Here is a 15,856-nt window from a genome sequence, read left to right on the forward strand (position 1 = left end):
AAACCATTTCCTGTTTCCTTCATAAAGCTGCCCAGTGCCCACGACAGGTTGGCTACTTGTACGTGTGAGCGTTTCTGAGGTCCATGGCTTTGGATTTTGGTTGGTTTATTTATTTATACTTCTATAACGAGTGTGAGAGAGTGTGAGAGAGCGAGAGTCTGTGTGTGAGTGCTGTGCACATGAAATGTATTGTGTGTACGTTGTTTTGGGGATGATCATCTCCACGCCTGGGATAAGGAGTATTTCAGACAGACATAACAGAGAGTCAGACCCCATACTACTGAGCCTGCTTTGTTCCAGTATGCATGCATGAGACAGAGCGAGGCAGAGAAAGAGAGCAAAAAAACATCTTAAAGCCCACACATTCCCAAGCTATGTGCCAAGCATCCTGTAGTCTGACTGTTAAATGACTCTTTCTTTAGTTATGTAATTTACCTGTAGTCTAGGCACAGTTTATACAACGTGGTATAGCTGCTGTTACAGTGTCTATTCAATACCATCTCAATTCAATTCAGGCATAGTTCAGGAATTTGATTCACCATGAATGAATTATGCGTTATTGTTCAGTTGGTGAATTTAACAGAAATTGCCAGCTGGATAATTATAGGCTCGATCAGTGTTTCTCCTATTTTTTTCAGCAGCTGTGGCAAAATTAGCGTTTTTTTTTTTTTTTTAATTAACTGCTCTGTGTTTCCAGATTTCTGTGAAATATGACCTATAATGACAATGAGTGAAAATAGTTTTCCTTCCAAAAAGTGGAAAAGCAGCTTTTCTGTGTTGGAATGGTGTTGGCGCACCCCAACAACAGAATGGTGTGAGCATATACTGTACAAGTCATATAAAAAATATGAATGCGAATAGACTGCTGATTGGCCAGCTCATGCTCCTTTAGACCGCTGATTGACCAGCTCATCCTCCTTTAGACCGCTGGTTGACCAGCTCATCCTCCTTTAGACCGCTGATTGACCAGCTCATCCTCCTTTAGACCGCTGATTGACCAGCTCATCCTCCTTTAGACCGCTGATTGGCCAGCTCATCCTCCTTTAGACCGCTGATTGACCAGCTCATCCTCTCTTGAGGATTATTACATCATACTCTTTGAGGAAATAACAAGCGTTCTTGAAAGTTTGAGGTGTGGTTTTTGAAGGGTTTTCGTCTCTCCAATTTATGCTTTGGCCAAATAGTCAACCACATGATTTGGGTATGAGTTAACAGAATATAAGATATGCCATTTTCACTGGGGAATTACTTTAATGCTATTTTCCTGCAATTCTCCAAATTTTGCCAAGGGGCGGTGAGACATTTTTGGTTTTAAAGCTAGTTTTCTGCAATTCTACACATTTTGCAATGGCTTAGGATATGTTGTGTTCTTATGCCATTGCCATCTAAGTGACTCTAACAAAAAAAAACATACTATGACATCTTTTTAAAGGTTTGATTCTACCTGACTGTCTAGTTTTATTCTGGTGGTTGTTAATTCTCAAAGAGGATCTTATTAAAAATGATATAGATCCATTATCTGTTCCACATACATTATATCTGTTTTTAGTCATTTAAATTGAAAACGCACTGAAAACGGCCACAATTTAGCAGCAGCGCCCTGCCACTGTTACAACAAGCAGTGTTTCCCCTATATTCATGCATGTTCAACTTTTGCTTTCCAGAAGTGACTCATTTCTCTGTATTAATTTGTCAACAGCAGTTGTGTAAGAAACAATGACTGAAATAGAGTTGTGCTTTGTCGTAATCCCCGAAGGACATTCTTTCAAGCAGGAGTAGAAATAATACTCTCCTTATTTGCCCACATTCCTAGTGTGAATAGAAATGATTGGGATATTTTGCTCTAAAGCCTAGTTTACACAGTCAATTACTTTTTCATCTAGTTTTACAGTCAATACATTTTCCCTCTAGCTTTACAGTCCATTTGATTGGCTCAGACAACGGCTTAGATCGAAATCTCAGTTTTGTCCTAAAGTCAATTCATAAGTCTCCGCTGCATCCTCACAGCTGTATGCCCTGGGAGTTGCAATGCTCACTGTAGAGTGAGCGAACTCATTGCAAAGGTCACGGGAGGATTTGAAGTGAGCATATGCACCGAATTCAGCTCGATACATTGTTCCGAAGCAGCGCGGCAGAGTTAGCGAGGCGCGTTGGTTTTGTATTTATCTGCATTCTGAAAAGGACACAGATGTCACTCAGCCAGACGGCAGATGCTTTGGTGAACAATCCACCTTTCTCCTTGCTTTCGTCAGACAATAGAAAAAGGTACCCTACCAGGGCCCATAACAAGACAAAGCTTTTCAGAATTAGATAACGCTATGTTCTGTTTTTGTGTTCCGAGGTTATGCGGAATAATAAAGTGATGTGTTAATAACATAGCAATGTGTAGCCTACTTTTAGGTTCTTTACTTCGCAGTTATCAGCGGACACAGGATAGTGGTGCTTGTTTCAACGAATCGCCCAAAAATCATAAATGTTATGTGATTAGATTGAAAGAACATTAGAAGCCCTCATGCACAGAACCAATACCTACAAACCATTTTGGTTCCACGCCTGCACGCATTTCAGCTGTCGAGCCAGGTAAATGTATATTTTGCATAAACCCAGGGTATTACACTTTATGACAAAGGTCATGTAATTTCTACAAGGGAGGTGTCATCGCACTAATATTCTCTACAAGATGCCCTCCTCCACCTCTGAGGAGGCTCTGGGGATGTTCATGAGGGATATAGGACTTCTGAAACCCTCTGCTAGTGCAAAATAATTGCTCTAACTCCCGCTCCTTTGTGCGTTCAGGCTTCACTCGCCAGCCAAATCACATCTTTGAAGCATCGTGCAACCGGGGACCATCTCTGGCCTGAATGTGCTTGTTGTGGGGGTCTTTTTCAATACTCACCAGTGAATGAAGGCCATATGCCCTAAACTGATTCTGTTAATAACAGGGCATGTGTCTGTAGAATAGCCCGAGGGCTAGGTGGATAGACACTCTCTTCTCTGTGGTTACATTCTAGCACCTTCTTCTACGCGGCCCTGGTTCAGGGGTGTTCAGCTAGCCATGCTAACAGCTGTGGTGTCGGCTGGCCTTGGATTCTTTGCGTGTGTCGGTTTAACTCGGCACACATGCTCTGAAAAGCCCACAGAGAGGAGGATTATGGGTAATTACAAGTAGGGGTTGAGAGGCAAATTGGTGTTCTGCTGGAGGTAGAGATTTGATTGGCTCAGACCACGGCTTAAATCGATGATGCCTGTGTGACTCCTCTAAATAATGTCTTGGACTGTGTTTTAGGATTAACTGATGTGTGGCTAAAGTTTTGATAATAAAACCAACGTCTCTCTCACCCTCTTTCCTCTCTCTCTCGCCATTTGTACCACCCTGTCTCATCCGTAACACCAGTACAGAACCCACAGAGACTGGCTGACTCACAGGATTATTTGTTTACGTGTACATCTGTTATGTCTGTTTGACAACCCATTCACATCAGGTTCAGCTCCCAAACACTAACCAGCTGTTAATCACAGTCACTCACCACTGGCACAGCAGCAGGACGGGGATTACGTCCCAAATGGCAGCTTATTCCCTATTAAGTGCACTAGTGTAGACCTGTGCCTACAGGGCTTTGGTTAAACATAGTCCACTATATAGAGAATAGGGTGAGAGACGATTAAGGCCCGTCTGTTAATGGCTTGTGTCTGTCAGTATTCCTTTCCAATTGGCGAGTTAGTTAAAATGTGGTGCTTTGAGAACTCTTAAAGTCTAGTGTTATTTACTCAGCACAGTGAATTGTCAATGGGTCTACACATACACACATACATACACACACTAAAACCTTTTCAGGCAGAGTCTCTAACTGCCAGCAGAGGTCAGTATAATTCCTTGTAATCTCCTGGGAGCCACCTTTGTACCTAATAAAGATCTTCTGTATCAAACCTGAGACGTGACAATTCATTAATTGTTGACTCTGCGTTACTCCCATGGCTATTCCGGGCTAGTCTTAAACCAGCAGACATTAAGTCATTGAGGGAGAGAAAGTGTGTCTGTCATATAAAATGATCCATTCATCAATAGGTATATCCATTCCTCTCATTCTTTGACAGAGACCTGGTGTTGATACGGTGATTGAGTTTCTGTTTGATATGTGTTGTGTTTAGGCAGATCAAAATTCATAATTAGAGGCTCTGTTTTGTGTGAGGTATTCTCTGCCTGTCTGTGTTTCTGTGTTTCTCTCGGGTTTGAATGTCTGTGTGCATTCATAGGATTTTGTGTGTGTGTGTGTGTGTGTGTGTGTGTGTGTGTGCGAGCTTCGGTGCGTGCATGTGTGGCTCAAACAGAGTTAAACAGTGGTTAGGGAAAATATTGCGTCAGAAAACCGAATTGCGAAATAACCGAATTGTTCCTTTTCCGATCTGATAAGCAATCAATTATTGTGGATTGATATGTGATGGGAGGAGCAGAGTGAAGAAAGAGAGCTGCAATTGATACCTGTATGGATGATGAACATGGAGAAATGATGGATGGATAGAGACAGGTAGACGTGGTGTTATGTGATGATGAACGGGCGGCAGGGTGATGTTATACACTGCTCAAAAAAATAAAGGGAACACTAAAATAACACATCCTAGACCTGAATCAATGAAATATTCTGAAATATACTTTTTTCTTTACATAGTTGAATGTGCTGACAACAAAATCACACACAAATTATCAATGGAAATCAAATTGATCAACCCATGGAGGTCTGGATTTGGAGTCACACTCAAAATGAAAGTGGAAAACCACACTACAGGCTGATCCAAATTTGATGTAATGTCCTTAAAACGAGTCAAAATGAGGCTCAGTAGTGTGTGTGGCCTCCACGTGCCTGTATGACCTCCCTACAACGCCTGGGCATGCTCCTGATGAGGTGGCGGATGGTCTCCTGAGGGATCTCCTCCCAGACCTGGACTAAAGCATCCGCCAACTCCTGGACGGTCTGTGGTGCAACGTGGCGTTGGTGGATGGAGCGAGACATGATGTCCCAGATGTACTCAATTGGATTCAGGTCTGGGGAATGGGCGGGCCAGTCCATAGCATCAATGCCTTCCTCTTGCAGGAACTGCTGACACACTCCAGCCACATGAGGTCTAGTATTGTCTTGCATTAGGATGAACCCAGGGCCAACTGCACCAGCATATGGTCTCACAAGGGGTCTGAGGATCTCTTCTCGGTACCTAATGTCAGTCAGGCTACCTCTGGCGAGCACATGGAGGGCTGTGCGGCTCCCCAAAGAAATGCCACCCCACACCATGACTGACCCACTACCAAACCGGTCATGCTGGACGAGGTTGCAGGCAGCAGAACGTTCTCCACGGCGTCTCCAGTTGAGCTGTAAGCACAACCCCCACCTGTGGACGTCGTCCCAAAACAAATCTAGGGTGGCTAGCCAAGTCGGATGGTCGTTTGTTCGCCAGCGGCAGGACCCAGTCGTTCATTCTTTTTGTTCCATTGCCATACTGGTTGTTAACGTTCTTATCCCTTGCTTGCTAGCTAGCCAACTACGTCTAACTTAAGGTCACGTCAAAAAGTTCAGCCAGAATAACAGCAAAATAGCGTCATTTGCATTTGTTAAAGCTGTTTTCTTGTGATGTTTAGTTTGGATACATCCATAACAATGAGCGATTTCACCTGGCATAGAACATTTGCTCAGTCCTCAGGACACTGGGGTTCAGAAGAGCTAGCCAACAACACAGCTAACACAATCACTTCAAATGGAAGCTGGAAAGACCGCCAACTAACTACCTTCTTTCAATTGACATTTCTTTGTATATATCCATAAACATGATGCCAGCTGATTGAGTGAGTGAGTGAGATACGCTGCCTGCCTGTCTGTCTCGTCCTGACTCCCGACCCCGACACATTCATCACTATGTGACAGCTGGAGATCGAATTTGACTATTGAAACAATGTTGCAAATGTCAGAAAGACAGCAAGGTTTATACAAATCTCCACTGTTGAAAACTAAATGCTTTTTATAGTGGAGATCAAGTTTACAAATTGCTTGGCTGGGCTAATGAGACAGTGAATTGTGCAGTTTTAACATCAAAGATTTAGCCAGTGGAATTCCACTGGCTGGAATGCAGTTCTACCCAATCAGCATTCAGAATTAGACCCACCCGTTGAATAATGCTACATCTTTATTTGTAGGCCTTTCCACTTCCTTCAAAATACACTGCTCAAAACAATAAAGGGAACCTTTAACAACACAATGTAACTCCAAGTCAATCACACTTCTGTGAAATCAAACTGTCCACTTAGGAAGCAACACTGATTGACAATAAATTTCACATGCTGTTGTGCAAATGGAATAGACAACAGTTGGAAATTATAGGCAATTAGCAAGACACCCCCAATAAAGGAGTGGTTCTGCAGGTGGGGACCACAGACCACTTCTCAGTTCCTATGCTTCCTGGCTGATGTTTTGGTCACTTTTGAATGCTGGCGGTGCTTTCACTCTAGTGGTAGCATGAGACGGAGTCTACAACCCACACAAGTGGCTCAGGTAGTGCAGCTCATCCAGGATGGAACATCAGCGTAGTGTCCAGAGCATGGAGGCGCTACCAGGAGACAGGCCAGTACATCAGGAGACGTGGAGGAGGCCGTCCGCTACCTCCGCCTTTGCGGCAGGACCGCTACCTCCGCCTTTGTGCAAGGAGGAGCAGGAGGAGCACTGCCAGAGCCCTGCAAAATGACTTCCAGCAGGCCACAAATGTGCATGTGTCTGCTCAAACGGTCAGAAACAGACTCCATGAGGGTGGTATGAGGGCCCGACATCCACAGGTGGGAAATTCTAATAAATTCTTAAAAATAACGTTTTTAATGAAAATATGTCAATCATTATTTAAACATGACTTGGTCTCGGGCCTAACTACACCATGCCAATATATCCTCCAAACACCGGCTTCTCGGACGTTATCACTTAAATGTAGCATGCTTTCTGATGCCATGTGGCTGATATACTGTGTGCCACCCAAGTGCCACAGCAAAATGCTAATGTTGCGCTGATAAAATGCTTGAATTAAATGATTTACTTGATGTCAGTGGGCTTTGCTCAATTGCATTTGAAACAGGCTCAGCCTCTAGACTCATTTTATGCTCAATGGTTGTCTTCGTACTTTCTCTCCTGCGAACTAGTGGCATAATCAATCATTTTGTAGACTACACATCTGGGCTACTATCCTTGGCTGTATGGCTCGCACACATGGTGCCCTTTTATTCTGCGGGATATTTTTGTATATAGGGCGGTAATTCTTGAGGGATCGTTTTGTTTCTCTCTTTGTGCAGGCTCATTTTTGTTTCTTGTCGCTATTTTTCAAGCTGACGTTTTAATTCAATGTCTTCATCGGCGTGGAATGATTTGCAGTAATTAAATAATACACCTTGTTCTTTCACCCTGGGGTCGTGCCTTCACATCTCTTCAAGGTTAGCTTTGATGTCTCTGTTGGAAAAGGGACATTGACTGAGCAGTCTTCTTGATTTCATTAGCTTTGATTGGTCAGCCTGCATCTAAACACGCTATATTAGGAAAATCATTAAACGATAGATTTATTATTCAAGTGGTGATAAGCTTTTTTTAAGAACACACACACACACACACACACACACCACACACACACACACCTTAAGTCTGAGAACTGTCTATTCTCCAGGTAACCAGGAAGATTAATTATATTCCACTACCTATCAGCAATACCTTCAATCTCTTTCTTTCATTTAATTTATTCTATTCATTGCTAAACATGTTCTAAACTGTTTCTCTTTGGAACTTTTGTGACACTCTTAATTTGAATTTAGCTCCCTTTGTCAAAACATGTTTTCGCTCTGTACTCCAGGATTTTGGATTTGAGATTTTGTTTTATGAGGTGACAGTACAGATCGTCACCTTTTTATTTGAGTAACACGATCTGCAGATGCATCCACAAAGTTTGTAGTCTCACGAGCATGATGTAGTCATGTAGTCCAAATACTTATTTGTCTTTATGGTGAAACAGTATAAAATACCCTCAAATAGGTGACATTCTGTACTGTTGCCTCATATAAAACATTTGATCTCAAATGACATAGGCAAGGCTATCAATTTACAGATCCTACTGTACTTAACACAAAAAGGCCTATACTTATCTGACGTAACAGGACCTCCCATCCTTGTGGGTTAGCAGATCAATCTTGGTGATACAGACACATAAAACAGGGAGTGTCCTTCTCCCCTTCTTAAGCAGATGTGATCTAATGTATGTTATCACTGAAGCCCATAAAGGATTGTGTTATGTCCCTACCTGGGACACAACACAGCATGTTGTGTCATGCATCACAACTACTTGAAATGATTATCTCCACTGCATGGGTGATCTGCTGGTTGGGACAGAATGACAGAACAGCAAAATGTCTCAATGCCTGAACTAATAGCACCTCCTGAAGGCAAAACAGAACTTGTTAACATTTATGTGTCCAAATGGAGGGAGGGATGGTCATTTAAACACTGACTCCATTCAAAAACATACACACACACACACACACGCACAAACTCACACACAGAGAGAGACAGGAAGGAGGAACAAAATACTTTAAGGGGCCTGTCCAAGCTGTGTGGCGGAAACACATTTCACCACTGCAGGCAAACCCTGTGGTGCAACTCGGTGGACAAATCCGTTTGCTCTGCTCACTTGCAAATGCAGCATCCCCGAATCCAGCAGAAAATGCAGGATTTTTGCAGACCAAACGCCTCCTCGTTCCCGCCTTGCACAAGAAGGATCTGCTTCTGTTTCCCCCTTCTCCCATTATAATGTGTTTACCTTTATCATGCCTTTTGGGCTTGGCAATGCGCCTGGCTGTCTTTTTCCCATTATCTCTGCTTGTGTGTGCGCTTTCCCAGGTGAGAAGATCTGTATGCACATCGTTGACATTAGTCCTCCGTCTTGCATTGTTTAATGTCAGCTCTCAATTTAGGTTTGGTAATGAACTGGAGCGTGCTAGATTAGGCTTCTTTTAGTCCACGACACCAGTATGTTATTCATATAAACAGATGGAAACCAGAGAGAATAGGTCATCTACAAATAGGTATTTATTGAATAGATTACCTCCTCTCTAATGGGTATCTTAGAATGTTACTCAGTCGTACCACTATTTTATGGTATGCCTAAAATAGTACTTTGTTCGTAATTAGGTAACCTAACCATTGTCTACGGGTAGAGAAACGGCACTGCTCAACCTCAATGAGAGTAGAATGGCCCGCGCCATTGGATCGACTATAAACTTCTCTCTCTCGAAGATGGCGCCGACCGAGAAGAGCGTCAGCTTATGAGTTTTGCAATATAGTGACTTTTATTGTGTTTATCGTTACTTTTTTTTGCACAAAGTTCATAGCGGTGTTGTAGTAGTCTCGAGACCACATATTGAGTGTCCGTCTCAGATTAATTTGTACTCTGTCTCAGACACTGAGGACTCAGTAATTTCTTCCGGAGACCATCGGAGTAAGAAACACAGAGCCTAACGTTAGCTAGATACAGTGCATTAGGAAAGTATTCAGACCCAATTACTTTTTCTACATTTTGTTATGTTACAACCTTATTATAAAATGGATTAAATAAAAAAAATATCCTCATCAATCTACACACAATGACCCATAAAGACAAGGTGAAAACAGGTTTTTAGACATTTCTGGAAATGTATAAAAAACAAATGTCTTTTTTACATAAGTATTCAGACCCTTTGCTATGAGACTCGAAATTGAGCTCCGGTGCATCCTGTTTCCATTGATCATCCTTGAGATGTTTATACAACTTAATTGGAGTCCATCTGTGGTCAAATCAATTGATTTGACATGATTTGGAAAGGCACACACCTGTCTGTATAAGGTATAAGGTATAATATAATTCTGCTGCATTGAAGGTCCCTAAGAACACCGTGGTCTCCATCATTCTTAAATGGAAGAAGTTTGGAACCACCAAGACTCTTCCTAGAGCTGGACGCCCGACCAAACTGAGCAAGAAGTGCCTTGGTCAGGGAGATGACCAAGAGTCTGATGGTCACTCTGACAGAGCTCCAGACTTCCACTGTGGAGATGGTTGTCCTTCTGAAAGGTTCCCCCATCTCTGCAGCACTCCACCAGTCAGGCCTTTATGGATAGAGTGGCAAGATAAGAGTGGTAGCCATTCCTCAGTAAAAGGCACATGACAGCCCGCTTGGAGTTTGCCAAAAGGCACCTAAAGAACTCTCAGACCATGGGAAACAAGATTCTCTGATCTGATGAAATCAAGATTGAACTCTTTGGCCTGAATGCCAAGCATCATGTCTGGAGGAAACCTGGCACCATCCCTACAGTGAAGAATGGTGGTGGCAGCATCATGCTGTGGGGATTTCAGTGGCAGGGACGGGGAGACTAGTCAGGATCGATAGAAAGATGAACAAAGCAAAGTACAGAAAGGTCCCGATGAAAACCTGCTACGGAATGCTCAGGACCTCAAACTGGAGCGAAGGTTCAACTTCCATCAGGACAACGACCCTAAGCACACAGCCAAACCAATGCAGGAGTGGCTTCAGGACAAGTCTGTAAATGTCCTTAAGTGGCCCAGCCAGAGCCCGGACTTGAACCTAATCAAACATCTCTGGAGAGACCTGAAAATAGCTGTGCAGCGACTCTTTCTATCCAACCTGACAGCGCTTAAGAGGATCTGCAGAGAAGAATGGGAGAAACTCCCAAAATGCAGGTGTGCCAAGCTTGTAGCTTCATCGAGGCTGTAATCGCTGCCAAAGATACTGAGTAAAGGATCAAAATACTTATGTAAATATTTTTAATACATCTGCAAAAAAGTTTTTTTTTTCAGGTTTCTTTGATGTGAAACTGCCAATGGGTTTTTCCACATGTGAAAGGGGCATTTTCACACGTGAAACGAAAATATGTTGTCCTCCTCACATGTGAAATGGTTGCTTTAATATGTGAACTCAAAATGAGAGAGAGAGAGAGAGAGAGATTCTTATCCAATATTCCATTCTTTATCCTCCACATCCAAATGGCTTCTGCTCTCATCCAGGGGTATTTGCCGTTGCTATATTATGCATTACCTTCACATGTGGCAGTTTGCAAATGATGATGTTTCTGGTAAGAGCACGCTGGTGGCCTGAGCCAAAGTGGTATCAGTGCTATTTTCCTTGGACAGATAATGAGGCGCTGCTGAGAATGTGATGGAGGCTGTCCCGGGCCATACAAAAGAACAGGCCTCCATTACAATGCAGCACTGAATAGCCTGCTAATCTGCTAACCATAGGTTTGCACATCAGGTACTGTAGCATGTCATTGCCGACTAATGTGAGCTGTTGGAAACCACTTAAAACAGGGACGCATTTGCTTGGGTGCACACACACACACATTTTGAAAACACTCTATATGCTCGAGCACACTCAAACTACACGCAGCCACACATGCACACACACACACACACACATACATTTGAGTATCACAGCCAAGCCAAGTGAGTCAACACAGGTCAAATCTCCTTTTAAGTGGATGGCTTTGGGTGCAGCAGTCTCAGAGGAACAAGTGGTGTGTTTGAAGTGTGGTTCAATGGAGATTGGAGATGCCCTTCTTGAAGTATTCTTGCTCTAAATACACATTGGCACATGGCAGGCAAGGGGTGGGGTGGCTTTAGCAAATCCCGGGTGTGTGTTTTGGTAGATTGGCAAAGCCCAGATTTCAAGGTTCAAGATTTAGAGGTTAGCTGCCATTGTCCATGTAAGCACTTTCTGTGCTAGCTAAACCTGTTTTAATGTCAGGCAGGTCGCAAGCATCCAACGGCTGTTTTGTTTTGTTTTTCCAAGGTAGTTATACGTCAGGAGACAATGTGAGCATAAGCATAGGAGAACAATTCCAAATAGATTTTCTTGATTTCTCTCAGCTAAGGCGTAGCCCTTTCCATCTTCAATAAAAAAAAAGGATTTCTTGCCGTGTGTCATTTGAGCAAGAGTCTCTGCAATCAAACTTGGTTTTGATTTTGCTTGTCTTGTGAACACAGATGTGAGAAAGCAAGGAGTTTGCCTGTGTTTTGATTAACAGACTGATGATAACTGGAGGTGTGAACACAGATGTGAGAAAGCAAGGGGTTTGCCTGCGACAACAAGGGCGTAATTGAGGTGTGCCGAGCTGTGAGGGGATTAAAACGAGCGTTGTTCGGGAAACTATTTGAGTGAAACAGCAGATAACATTGGTTCTGTGATTTCGGGTTCCTCCTCTACCCATCGATCTGTTTTCCCTCTGGGGGGAAAAAAAATACATCTATTGTTTTCAAAGCTGCCTCTGCTGAGCTAATGTAGAGCATGGTTGAATGAACAAACATGTTCAGTTAGAGGTTGTTCATCAGTCTTGTACTCTCAGAGCTGGACTTAGAGCTTCTAAGGGCCATCAGGAAACAATACCGTGAGGAAAGGAGGTCTAAGAAGTGGGGAGTGCTTTTGGAGCAGAGAGTTTTGCTGTGATAGGTGAGGAGTGTTGGCTCTGCCCGGCCCACTGCCCTGTTACTTTAGCTGCCCTGACACACACACATACACATACACACACACACACACACACGTCCTCAGCGCTCCAGTTTATTTGGAATCCGTGCATGAGCAATAAAGAAGAGTTGAGCGTAGCTCTCCAAAGTGTGATGGGGCCAACGCTCGGCTAATAAACCATCTCTAATGCAAACATGCATTTTCTCTCTCACTCCCTTTTTCCTGCTAACACACAAACACATGCTCTCTCTCTCTTCTCTATCCTCTGTCTCTCTCTCATCCCTTATTCACATTTCTAGTCCTTATTTAATTTGCTCTTGTTTTCTCACTGCCCCCTTTCTTTCTCTGTTCGGCTCCCTCTTTCTCTCTCCATCTGTCCACAACCTTCCTCCCTTCTTTCCATCTCTCCCTTCTCTTTCCATCCATTCATCCAGTAATACAATTCAAACTCTCTCACGAACGCATACTGTTCCCCCCCCACACATATGCATAGACTCCTCTCTCTCTCTCACTCTCACTCACCCGCTGCACGTCTCTGCTGGGCTGAAGAGCAGAGTGCACACGGAGCCAGACGCTCCCTTCAGTGTGCGCATCACATGTCTGCTGGCAGGAGCTGCCCTTCTCTCCTCTTTCTCTCTCTCTGTCACTCTCTTTCTCTCCACACCTCTCAGTACTCTGCAAGACTTTCAGCATGGAGCTGGCCGGAGTGGCCGTGTTGCCCCAGAGATACAGTACGTACCTGCTCTCTTCTTCCTTTTTCCTCCTCCTTTCTTTCAATATTGATGCATTTTTCTTGTGATTTACATTTCATGAATGGGGATGCTTTTGATACATATTTATGCTATATCTCTCAGAGGAAGTGTTCTGCAGTGAAATTAAAGTTGGTTCAGTACTAAAGGTGCCTGCACCTTGTCTTCCGTTGGTTGTCAAACAGTACTTTGTTGTGGTCGGTTGTCTTTTTTCATCGCTTTCCAGTGTTCTGTTAGGGGGTTCGCGCAACTTTATACGTAAAGCACCTGTATGCACCTGGGCTGAATGTCCGAGTTTATATGCGTGAATGGGGCTGTGCGGGAAGACCGTGGCACACACCTCCCCGTGTAGTAGATCAATGTCTGGGAAAACGCCGCAAGAAGGATGAGATGAAAGAGCCAGACAGGTGTTGTTGTGATACACTTGGTTTGTTCACTTTGGGAAAGGGTATTTTATGGCATTTAGTATGTAGGTAAGAGTGGGGTAAGTTGAGCCAGTCTTTCTATGTAACAATAAACTACATTTAATAATTTGAGCAAATATTTAGGAAGAGGTCATCATTTTTAATGGAGTCTGTGAAGGAAGAAGACACATGGGAAAAAATGGTAAGCAAGACTTTCCCCAATTCAAATGAATGTATTGTGTTAGAGTTTTCATGCTGCTTGTATCTAAACCAAAGTAGAGGGTCATTTTTGTTCTATAGATCAGTTGGGGTCTCTATAAGCTACGATATGAAGTCCTAAACCTAGCATGAAAGTGCATCCTCGTAGCTGTTTGGTCTAATATAGTCAAAATGTTTGAGCCAATGGCAAGTTGAGCAAATGTTTTCTTCCCAGGCTTGTCATTGTCATTCCTCTGTGTTTTTCTTTCCCAAGGTGGCTTAGGAGGTGGCAGCCTTATCCCCTTTATTCTTCTCACTGCTACCTGGAGAGGGGAGTTGGTGGGCGTGAGTGTGTGTATGTGTACACAACTACGCATGTACACACACACACACACACACACACACACACACACACACACACACACACACACACAGGAATAGAATGGCAATATTTACCCATGTATTCCCTGCCAATAAAGCTTTATTAGATTACATGGAATTGAGAGAACACGTGATAGAAGAGTGAACATTTGATAAATAGATACAACAACAACAACAACAACAACAACAACAAATTAAATGAGAGAGAGGCAGAGAAAGATATAGAATCCGAGTGAAAGAGAAACATATTGAAGGAAGATCCGTGTGACATAGACCCAGATATAGGCTTTACCGATGCAAAGCATGGACGGACTTTTGTGATCCGCCCCGGTGATGGTACCATTAGCTAAGTATGTATGTATCTAAGTATGTATGTATCCATCTCGGCTAGCAGAACACTAATAGGGCTAACTTTAGACAGATGGGAATGTGCGAGAGAGAGAGAGAGAGAGAGAGCGCGTCTAGCTACGGTATGTAGCTGGGAGCCTACAGTGCCAGAGCTAATAACGTTCCCTCTGTCACACTACACAAAGTGATAGCGAGGAGTTCGAGACGTGTGAATGCAGAGCGAAGTGGCTTGATAACAAAGACAAGTCTCGAGTTTGACTCCAACTAAGGCCGCCGTGGTGTTCTCAATTATTTTCCCTGAAGCCCCTAGGGAGAGCAAGGGCATGCCAATTGGACATGGGTTCAAGCATACAGTAGGCTTTGGAGGAATATATGAATGTGTTTATTGATGTTAAACAGCTGTTTGTTGAGTAGATTTTTTTTCATTTGATGTTTGTTTTTCTCAAAAAAAGGTGTCTTTTTCCTATTTCTATGGATCATAGCTGTGTATTATTAAATCCAAAATGTGTGGTAAATCAGTTTGTAGGTGTAATGTGAAGGACTGGGTGAAAAGCCTGCTGCTGAGGTCTTTCAGAAAATGTCTCCCGTTTGTCTCTCACCTGAATGGTGATATTGTAACTCAATGAATATCCTAACAAAGGCAATTTTATGCTGCATTGAAGGCTACACAGTTCAGCTCTCTACCGCGGTTTCTGTGCGTGTGCAGGTGTGTGCGTAATTGCATTACACTGTTATTAACTGTGATGCAGTCATTGTGGATTGATTACATGTGTATTCTATTGACATGACCCAGAGCTTCAGTTTAGTCATTTTAATGTGATTTGATGATCCAGAGGGGAAAGTTGTTCTGTGTCATTATTGTGTCTACATTTTTTGTTTTTGTTTTTACATTGAATTTATCTTTAGAGGTTACCATGTTGTGTCATCCTAATTATCTGCTACCACATTATTCTTGATGGAATAGACTTATTGAACTCATCCATCAGCTTGGGCAAAATGTCATATTTTCTTCAACTACCCTTTTCTTTTACATTTAATGGGCAAGAGATTTGATATGATGAACATTATAACACACTGATAACAACATTATAACACACCGATAACACATGTCATTCTGTCATGAGCGGATATTCTCAATAACCAAAGCACAAGCTTCGTAATGTGAAAGACATTCAAAATCAGCAGTATGGTTTTGTGATAAGTGCTACACTATCAGTAATGAGGAGAGAGAACACTTTCCCACAGTGCTTATTTCC

The 15,856-nt window shown here is 42.9% G+C and overlaps 1 protein-coding gene across 1 annotated transcript in view; it reads left to right on the forward strand.

Moving 5' to 3' along the window:
* Window positions 1-15,856, forward strand: part of plch2a (phospholipase C, eta 2a) — a 192,219-nt gene that overhangs the window by 14,204 nt on the left and 162,159 nt on the right. The window lies entirely within an intron of this gene.

The sequence above is a fragment of the Oncorhynchus keta genome, chromosome 27 (assembly GCF_023373465.1).
Source record: "Oncorhynchus keta strain PuntledgeMale-10-30-2019 chromosome 27, Oket_V2, whole genome shotgun sequence".
NCBI lineage: Eukaryota > Metazoa > Chordata > Actinopteri > Salmoniformes > Salmonidae > Oncorhynchus > Oncorhynchus keta.